This window comes from Macrobrachium nipponense, chromosome 25, assembly GCF_015104395.2.
Source record: "Macrobrachium nipponense isolate FS-2020 chromosome 25, ASM1510439v2, whole genome shotgun sequence".
Lineage (NCBI taxonomy): Eukaryota > Metazoa > Arthropoda > Malacostraca > Decapoda > Palaemonidae > Macrobrachium > Macrobrachium nipponense.
In genome coordinates, this window is record NC_087214.1 from 2656719 (window position 1) to 2666271 (window position 9553).

The 9553-nt window shown below is 35.0% G+C and overlaps 1 long non-coding RNA gene across 1 annotated transcript; it reads left to right on the forward strand.

Annotated features, from left to right (window-relative positions):
* Nucleotides 1-3656: 3656 nt before the first annotated feature.
* LOC135199121 (uncharacterized) lies at nucleotides 3657-4418 on the forward strand. The gene is made up of 3 exons (XR_010310902.1): nucleotides 3657-3746; nucleotides 4076-4159; nucleotides 4284-4418. It is a non-coding gene; the product is annotated as an uncharacterized LOC135199121 (long non-coding RNA).
* The last annotated feature ends 5135 nt before the right edge of the window (nucleotides 4419-9553 follow it).

Sequence of the window (9553 nt, forward strand, 5' to 3'; positions counted from 1 at the left end):
AGACCTGCATGAGACAATCTAACTTATTTAGTGACCCACAACGCTAGGAGAGCATCCGGGCCGGCTATGGTGGGTTGCCAGATGTTGCTGGCTAGAGAGACCAAACGGTTAAATATTCGCTAAAATTCGGGGAATCGTTGTATTGGGATGCCATTTGAATGTACTGTAGACCTCAATAAGGCGCATCTAATTTATCTTTTAAGACACAAGGCTAGGATAGCTCCAGGGCGGGCTACGGGGGTTGCCAGTTCAAATTTTGAAGGCCTTGTCTGATCCAAAGGCAAAGTTGCCAACGGTTAAATATTCGCCAAAAATCAGGTAATTGTCCGATTTGGGTCCGGTTTGTGGCATCTGGCAGGGTATGGAGAGGCGCATTTAGGGAAGCCACTGAGAATGCTACTCGGGCCCCCAAGAGGGTCCTACTACCGAAAATCTTTGCTGATGACAAATGACGACCTCTCACAAAAGATGGTTAAATATTTGCCAAAAATCAGGGAATGGCCGTATCAGGATGACCTTTGAATATGTTGTAGACCTGCATGAGGCAAATCTACCTTATTTAGTGACCCACAACGCTAGGATAGCATCCGGGCGGTCTATGGTGTGTTGCCAGATGTTGCTGGCTAGAGGGACCAAACGGTTAAATATTCGCTAAAATTCGGGGAATCGTTGTATCGGGATGCCATTTGAATATGTTTCTAGATTCAATAAGGCGCATAATTTATTTGGTAAGCCACAAGGCTAGGATAGCTCCAGGGGGGCGGGCTACGGGGGTTGCCAGATGCTGCTGGATGGTTAAATATTAGCCAAAAACTCGGGGTAATCGTCGTATCGGCATGCCCTTTGAATATGTTGTAGACCTGCATAGGGTGAATCTAATTTATCTCGTGACCCACAATCCGGGCGGGTTACGGGCATTGCCAGATGTTGCTTGCCAGGGGGACCGACGGTTAAATATTCGCCTAAAATCGAGAATCGTCGTATCGAGATGATCTTTGAATATGTTTTAGAGCTCAAAAAAGGCGCATCTTTTTTATCTCGAGACTCACAAGGCTAGGATAGCTCCCGGGCGGGCTACGGGACCTTAAATGGGTCGGAAAAACGTGTCCGGAAACTTGGGTGTTTGTGGGCATTTTGTGCAGTTTGGAACGGATTGAAATGAAACTGTGGGGGTCGAAAAAAAAAAAATTTCTGAATTTTTCACAAAAAAGTTGGCCGAAAAAATATGCCAAAAATAGGGGGGTGTGAGAGGGGGGAGGGGGATGGCGCGGTTGCGTAGGGGAAGGGTTGGTGCATATGTGGGATGGGTTGGTTGGCGGTTTTGGGGGGCGTGGGGGTCGTGGGTGGTGAAAAAGCTACAACTGACAGCGGCTGGACTTAAAACAAAAAAAAAAAAAAAAAAAAAAAGCATACAGTTAGTGATCCCTCTCTCTCCCTTCCCCCTTTCTCTCTCCCCCCTCCTCTCTCTCTTTTCCACCTCCCCCTTTTCTTCTTTCTCCCCTCTGCTCCTTTCCTTCACTCTTTTGGGGCTGCTTCTGCAGTAGTCGGTCATTGTAAAAAGTACAAAAAAAAAATTAATAAATAAATAAAACAGAGAAAAAGAGATGCTTGCTAAATGAACTCTTCACTGCCTAATGAAAAACAGGCTCAAAATCGCAAACAAAGCAAAAAGAAATCAATAAAAACATCAAGAAATAACAATTGCACGCCAGAATTGAAATCAAGCATGCAAATAAGTAAGTAAGTAAGTAAGTAAGTAAGTAAGTAAGTAAGTAAGTAAGTAATTAAGTAAGAAAGTAAGTAAGTAAGTAAACAAGTAAACAAGTAAGTAAGTAAGTAAGTAAGTAAGTAAGTAAGTAAGTAAGTAAGTAAGTAAGTAAGTAAGTAAACTAGGTCTTCAGTATTATTTATTTATCCTCATAAGGTCGTCAGTAATTGTCTAAGTCAACTTTGAATGATTTTTCCCCATAAGGTCTTCAGTAACTGTCTAAGTCAACTTTGAATGCTTTATCCCCATAAGGTCTTCAGTAATTGTGTAAGTCAACTTCAAATGATTTATGCCCATAAGAAACAATGGAGAAGTCAATTTCTCCCATAAGGTCTTCAGTATTATTCATTTATCCCCATAAGGTCTTCAGTATTTGTCTAAGTCAACTTTGAATGATTTATCCCCATAAGGTCTTCAGTAATTGTCTAAATCAACTTTGGATGATTTTTCCCCTTAAGGTCTTCAGTAATTGTCTAAGTCAACTTTGAATGATTTATGTCCATAAGAAGCAATGGAGAAGTCAATTTCTCCCATAAGGTCTTCAGTATTATGTTTCCCCATAAGAAACAATGGGCGGGGGGTTTGGGGAAGGGGAAGGGGCAAAAAGCCCCAAAGCACCCCCATAACTAGTGGATCACCTGCCCAATCTGGGGGTAAAAAGCTGAAAAAACCACCCCTCAACAATTGAAACTAACACTGAAACAATGGAGGGAGGAGAAGTGAATTTCTCCCATAAGGTCTTCAGTATTATTCATTTATCCCCATAAGGTCTTCAGTAATTGTCTAAGTCAACTGTGAATGATTTATCTCCATAAGGTCTTCAATAACTGTCTAAGTCAATTTTGAATGATTTATTCCCATAAGAAACAATGGAGAAGAGACTTTTCATTATCCTCTGTTTAATCTGAAAATATGACTTTAATTTCTGACCTTGGAGAAAATTAAATACTGAAGGAAGATAGGAAGGCTCAAAATACGAATTTTAATATACTAGTTGCCAACTCCACAGTGACCACAATAGTTTGACCGTGCAGTGTTCAGGTGGCGTTGTAGGTATATCGCATGTCGTCTGTTTGTTTATATTTAGAATTTGACAGTTGACACAAACGAAATCATGGCGCCAACAGTGAATAAGTCACACAAGTATTATATGTTCACCTAGATGCTTGATATGGACGAACCTCATCCAAATTCAGGAGTTGAGCCAAAAAACCTCACAACAACTAAATTCAAGCGATCGTGTGTGCAGCAGGCATTTCTCCACCAAAAATTACCTTCATCCAGCTTCTGACAAACTTTGCAACAATGCCTGCCCAGATCAACATGTAGAAGGTATATGTTATCTATTTTAATTATGTGTTTAGTAATTTCAATATTATCAACTGATTTTTTATCAGTGAGACATATTTTTCTACATAAAAAGCCTGCATCTATTGCACATTACAGGTTCTACTAGCTGCACCAGATCAGATGTTGACCCTATAAAGACAAGTGAGTTATCGAAAAATGCTGATTTAACTGTAGCCATATAAAGCTTAGATGCCTTTTTACATGTGGGTATGCTACAAAGGAAAATGAAAGGTGAGTATACTCGCAAGCACTTTTGCCACACTTTATTCTGATAGGAGAATAAAGTACACAGAAAGCACTTGCCAGTATTCTCACCTTTCATTTTCCTTCATGGCATTCTTTGTTTCATCCTGTTTATATTTTTTTCCATGTGCAATAAGGGATATATCTATTCATATATGTATGTATGTCTTTAATAATTTACATAACTGCAGTACATAATTTAGTAAATGATTTTTTGTGTTCTATATTTTTTGTGTATATATTTATATAACATATTTTTTGTATAATGCTCTATTGTTGAAATACATATTTTCAGATACATCAATAGATTTACACCACTAAGCAAATTATACATCAAACTGGTTACTGACATATCCACACGAGAATTTGCACAACCTTGAATATGGTGTGTATTTGATTTGCAGTAATTGATGTGCAGTTTGTATATGTTTAGATTTCAGAAATGGGAAGAGCATCACAATTATTCTAAATATAGTTAATCTTGTAGGTACCATTCCTGCTCTGGAGAATAGATCATCTGAGATAAGAGCTTCATCCTTGAAACATGGTAAATGGTCTATGCTTTTGGTAGATATTACAGTTTTGCTTTTACTAACTAGAATTCATATAGTAGGTAAAGATTGACCTTTAAAATTTTGCTATATTATGCTACATATATATTCACTTTGTCTTCAGTGAAAAAGTGTTAGACTAATAGTTGTATTATGGCTATAGGGTTCATCTATCAACTGACCAGGGAAAATTCCAAAGAAGATTGTGAAAATATTGAATTAAGTGAAAATGCTCAATCAGATATTGGTAAGAAAAATTTGTTTAGTAGTGTTTTTGTATATATTTATGGATAAAATACTTATGATTTTACCAGCCAAATGAAAAAGTATAATATGGCATTTGTTTCATTTCATATTATTTGTGTTTCCAGAATTTACTGATGGTTATCCAAAGGATACTGGCAGTGAAGTGCACAGTAATGCCACAGTAACAAGCATTATGGATAATATTAGTTGTATTGCTACAAGTGTTAGTCGTACTACAACTACTATGACTGCTAGACCTACATTTGCTACTAATACTGCTTCTACTACTACCCCTCCTCCTACTGCTGCTGCTACAACAACTACTACTAATGATGATGTTGATTGTAGCATTCTCAATGGAAATGATAATTTACAATAGCCTGAAATACAGTATGAGACCATACAATTAGGGTTACATGAAGAAGGAGAACCAACATTCACAATCATAAAATCAAATAGTAAGATGTTACCAAGAATCAATTTTTTTAAGAGATCAAAACAAAATATTTTTCCCCAATAAATGGTCAGTTCGAAATACAATTAATAAAAAAAATAAATTTTAGAAATTGATATATATATATATATATATATATATATATATATATATATATATATATATATATATATATATATATATATAAAACTTAATAGTTATTCTTATGTTTGTACCAATGTTTTTGCACTGGATTATTAACTTTTAATATTTTTTTTCCGTCCACCAGCAGCTTGCCAAAGGAAAAAGACAAAAACAGTGTGCACTAATAAAGAAGCAACGGATGCAGATTTGTAGACTTATGGAAAAACTTGAACAAATGAAGGTAAGTCAAAAAAAATTTTGATACATGTACCCTACCATCTACAATTATAAAAAATGCAAGCAAATATATAAGTGGCACAACTTTAGAATTTTTTAAAACACAAAAGAAATTAGCAGGTGTCTCCAAATATGGTAGGAGATATTCACTTCCTCAAAAATGTTTTTCTCTTGGACTTTATTTCAAAAGTCCCAGAGCATATAACTTTATCAGCGAGATATTTACTTTACCAACAACGAGAATGCTGAGGTACTGGGTATCCAAGAATGATTTTAATGTTGGCTGGAGTGAGTCTGTTTTTAAATTGTTAAAACAGAAAGCTTTATCAATGAATGAAAATGATAAATACTGTGGAATTATATTTGATGCTATATCCCTTAAATCTGATGTACAGTTCAACATAAGTAAAGATGTGGTGGAGGGATTTGAAGATCTTGGCCAGTATGGCAAAGGGCAAGACCCACCTCAGTATGCCATGGTCTTCATGGCAAAAGGCTTGGCTTCCAAATGGAAGCAAGTACTAGGCTAGTTTTTATTTACAAAATCTATTAAAGGTGATACCTTAATGTATATGGTAACTGACTGTATTGGTAAATTAAAGAATGTGTTTATACCCAACATTTTTGGTATGTGACCAAGATCCAAATAATAGAAGGTTGTTTAAAAATCTTAACATTTCCATAGAAAAATCTTTTTTCTCACATGAAGGTGAAAATGTGTATTTTTTTTATGATACACCACACCTTTAGAAAAGTATCGGAAACAATTTTAAGAAATATGGCATACAAGTTGGTGGGCAAAAAGTGTCATGGAAATATATAGATTAATTTTTTAAAGCAGATTCTCAGATGTGGCAACAGTTAGCACCAAAACTTACAGCTTCACATGTCTTCAACACTGGTTTTGATAAAATGAAAGTGAATCTAGCTGCACAGGTGTTTAGCCATAGTATAGCAGCTGGTTTATTTACACATGCAGCGATAGGGGCATTACCGCAAGAAGCGGAAAATGCAGCATTATTTGTAAATGATATTGATGAATTGTTTGACGTGTTTAACAGCAGCTGTGTATTTCATTTTAAAGAGAGGAAATGAGCAATTAGTGATAGTAATAATAATATTAATTTTTTATCTGAAAAGGCTGATATGCTGTCAAGCTTAACTTTTATTGGAACTAAAAGTAATATTCCATGTATAGATGGTTGGCTTTTAAATATCTCTAGCCTTAAAATGTTATGGAACCATATGAAGGATAGGGGTTTTAGATTCCTCTTAACTAACAGGATAAATCAAGATTGTCTTGAAAATTTCTTTAGTGTACTACGAAGTTCAGGTGAAAATAATGACACTCCAAGTTCATATAAAATTAAAACCTTAATAAAAAATGCTCTTTGTACCAATCTCATGAAAAATAATGTTAAAGGAAAACTGCATAGGCTGATCACAGACCCCAATACTGCAATATTTGAAGATCTGTGACTTAGAAACTAAACTTAATAAAAATTATTTTGAAAATAAAGATATTGTTAATTTAGATTGCCCTGCGACAGATGAGGAACAGGTCCAAGAATTTTTTTTTAAATCTTTTAGAACGTCCAGTTGATAATTCACCCGTAGATTTGATAATTGATGAACCTGAAAATGATGAATCCCTTAAAACAATTCAGGAATTTGTTTCAAGCTTCAACCCAAATAATGATGATAATGTTGAGACAGAACCAGTAGTGACAAAATCTATTCAAGATTTCATTTGTAATTTTGATCCCTTTGCTCCTGACAATAGTATTGACACACCTAAAGATAATATATCTGATTATAGGCACAATTTAATAGAGAAAAATGCAGTAACTTACATAGCAGGATATGTATGCAATAAACTGCTCAAACATCACAAGTGTGATGCATGTAAATCAGTACTTATCTGTAAAGATGGAGAAGATTTTGATTCACATAATTTGACCTTGTTTCTGAGAAATAAAGATATGGAAAAAAGAAGATGGCTATGGTATCCAAGTACTATTATAATTAACATTATTAATGATTATGAATCAGCATTTCAAAGTAATATTGTAGAGTTAATAATGAAAGACAACGTAAAACATAATTTAACTCAAGTTATTAAACAAATTAATGTAGATAACCTCAACGTTTGTGATGGTGTTGTAGATAAAGTGATAGACATGTTTTTAAAAATGTGTATATATTATTATGTTAAATTTCTCAACAGAACATTAAGGAAAAGAAAATATAGTGGTGGTAATTACTCAGATCCCCGTAAAAATAGAAAACTAACAAAGATTTCACATATTTGACTATTCTATGCAATGTAATTTTTTTTTGGGGGGGGTCATAAAGGTATTAAAATAATATATTTCTCAAGAGCTGACATATTTGGGGTTAGGAACATGTTTAGTGGTATGTATTATATTTAACTTATAAGTGCATGAAAATTTCAGCATGTTTGCACACCTGAGTAGCATTACAGCCGTATATTGCTTCAACATCTTATTTTGTTAGTGTTCTTTGTCTACTTATTTTTTCTATTTCCTAAATAAAGGCTAACATTTTGCAGTATTTGTATACTGTATTTGTTTGTATTTGTATTTTCATGTACATTCAATGTGTTTACTGTCTGTGCTTTCTATGTTTTCATGCTTGCTTTGTCTTATATTTGCATTATACAAGATAGGGGACAGTGTTGCCGTTCGGTAGTTTTGTAATAATTTGTATGCACCCACCTGTCTGAAGTACAGATCTATATAGAAAACGGTGACCATTTAATGATTAACGATCCTAAATGATTGTGTTCAATAGTAATTATGCAGAAATTTGTAAATGATGTCATTGCTGACATTCATTAATTACAGGTAAATGATAAATTTTAACCAAGATTATTCTACCACCGTAATGTTGCATTCTAATCTAATTAGTAAATGACCTACAAGACACATCAAGTAAAACATACACACGTCTGAGTACGTCGGTCAATGTGTTCCCCAACATGAATCGGCATAGATTTCTATATCATTCAGCACGAAATTACCTTCTTAAACAGACAGGGATACATCCTGACTTTGCTTTCCCTAACTCTAACTACTCGTGGAAGTGTGCAAAGAGCTCAGTGCTGTCTCATGTTACTCGAAGTCACTTTCAACAGACAATATCGGAAAATTTTCCGCATCTAGGACCATTGTGGTCGTCGCGTCTAGTATGCCTTTCTCGCTTGCTAAAACTAAACGAAAAACGCACGTAAAGGCAACTCATGTCCGGGGGCCAATGCTCTGAGATGACGTCACGGACTGAGAGAGAGAGGAAAAGAATACAAAATAAAAAATTCAGTCAGACTTCAATGTCCAGTTTCGGTGGAATAACCGACCTTAAGGTATGTAGGGTGATATGTACCATAGCCTGTCCTCATGACAAATACAGGTAAAGCTCTCATTGTTTTCACCCGTCTCTGATTGGAGAACAGGTAATACTCAATGTTTCTTTTAATGATGAAATGAGTTACAGTGTATTTAAAATGCGTTATGTTAAAGAATGTAGTCAAGCTGCTATGCCAAATAAATTCCGTGCAACCAAATTGAATGAACCCACGGTGTTGATAAACTTAAATACTATTTTAGAATTTACCGTTCAAAATCAACTGTGACTTCTGGCATTCACATAACATAGACCTGTAGGTGCTTTGGACTGCTAACGATGTTGCCACAGTGGACTTGATGGAGGATTAATGATACAAAAGGTTGGCGGAAGCGGCTCAACAAGAGAGGCATCATTGGAAAAGAAATTAAAACCCACAAACGTGTCGTAATTGAAGGAGCATTATAAGTATTCATCAAATATTGAAAATGATAAAAGTTTACTTTCATAAAAAAACGCTTTCTCTAACACGTTAAAATGATCAAACGGATGAAAGATGAGTGAAGGCAGTTAGGTAGCTAACCGTGGTAGGGAATAGTTTGGAAAGTTAAGTATTAGTAAGAGTAATGTAAAGTGTGATTTATCCACAATTATATTTGGATAAAGGTACAATTTTCTAATATTAACATAATACAATAATGATTATACATTATATTGACATGGTGAACTGTACAATTACATATTTTTAATTTTATTATATAATACAATCACATTTAATATAGTTCCAATTTTCTAACTCTAAACTTAATTTTAATCATCATAATGATTTTGCATTATATCTACATATTATTTTTTCACAGGACATTTCTTAATACATTCAACCCTGGGCTGCCACAAGTCACATGCGACATCAAAGTTTCTCCACTCTTCGGGATCCTTCTAAGAAACGTAGGTCCAGTCTTGCACGACTCTTCTAAGGAGCAGTGGTCCAGACTAACACGACTCTTTTAAGGAACATATTACGCCAGTTTCTACCGAGTTGATCTTTGGAGTCATGGAGATGTATGTTAAATACTTACTGTTGATGCTGTTGTTGCTGACACTAGATCTTGCTGATTGCAAGGCTATGAGTGAGTCTCAGGAAAACCATACCAAACATCACTTCACTAAATTGCAAGGCAACAATCACCTCCAAATATCAGTATCAAAAATCCTGGA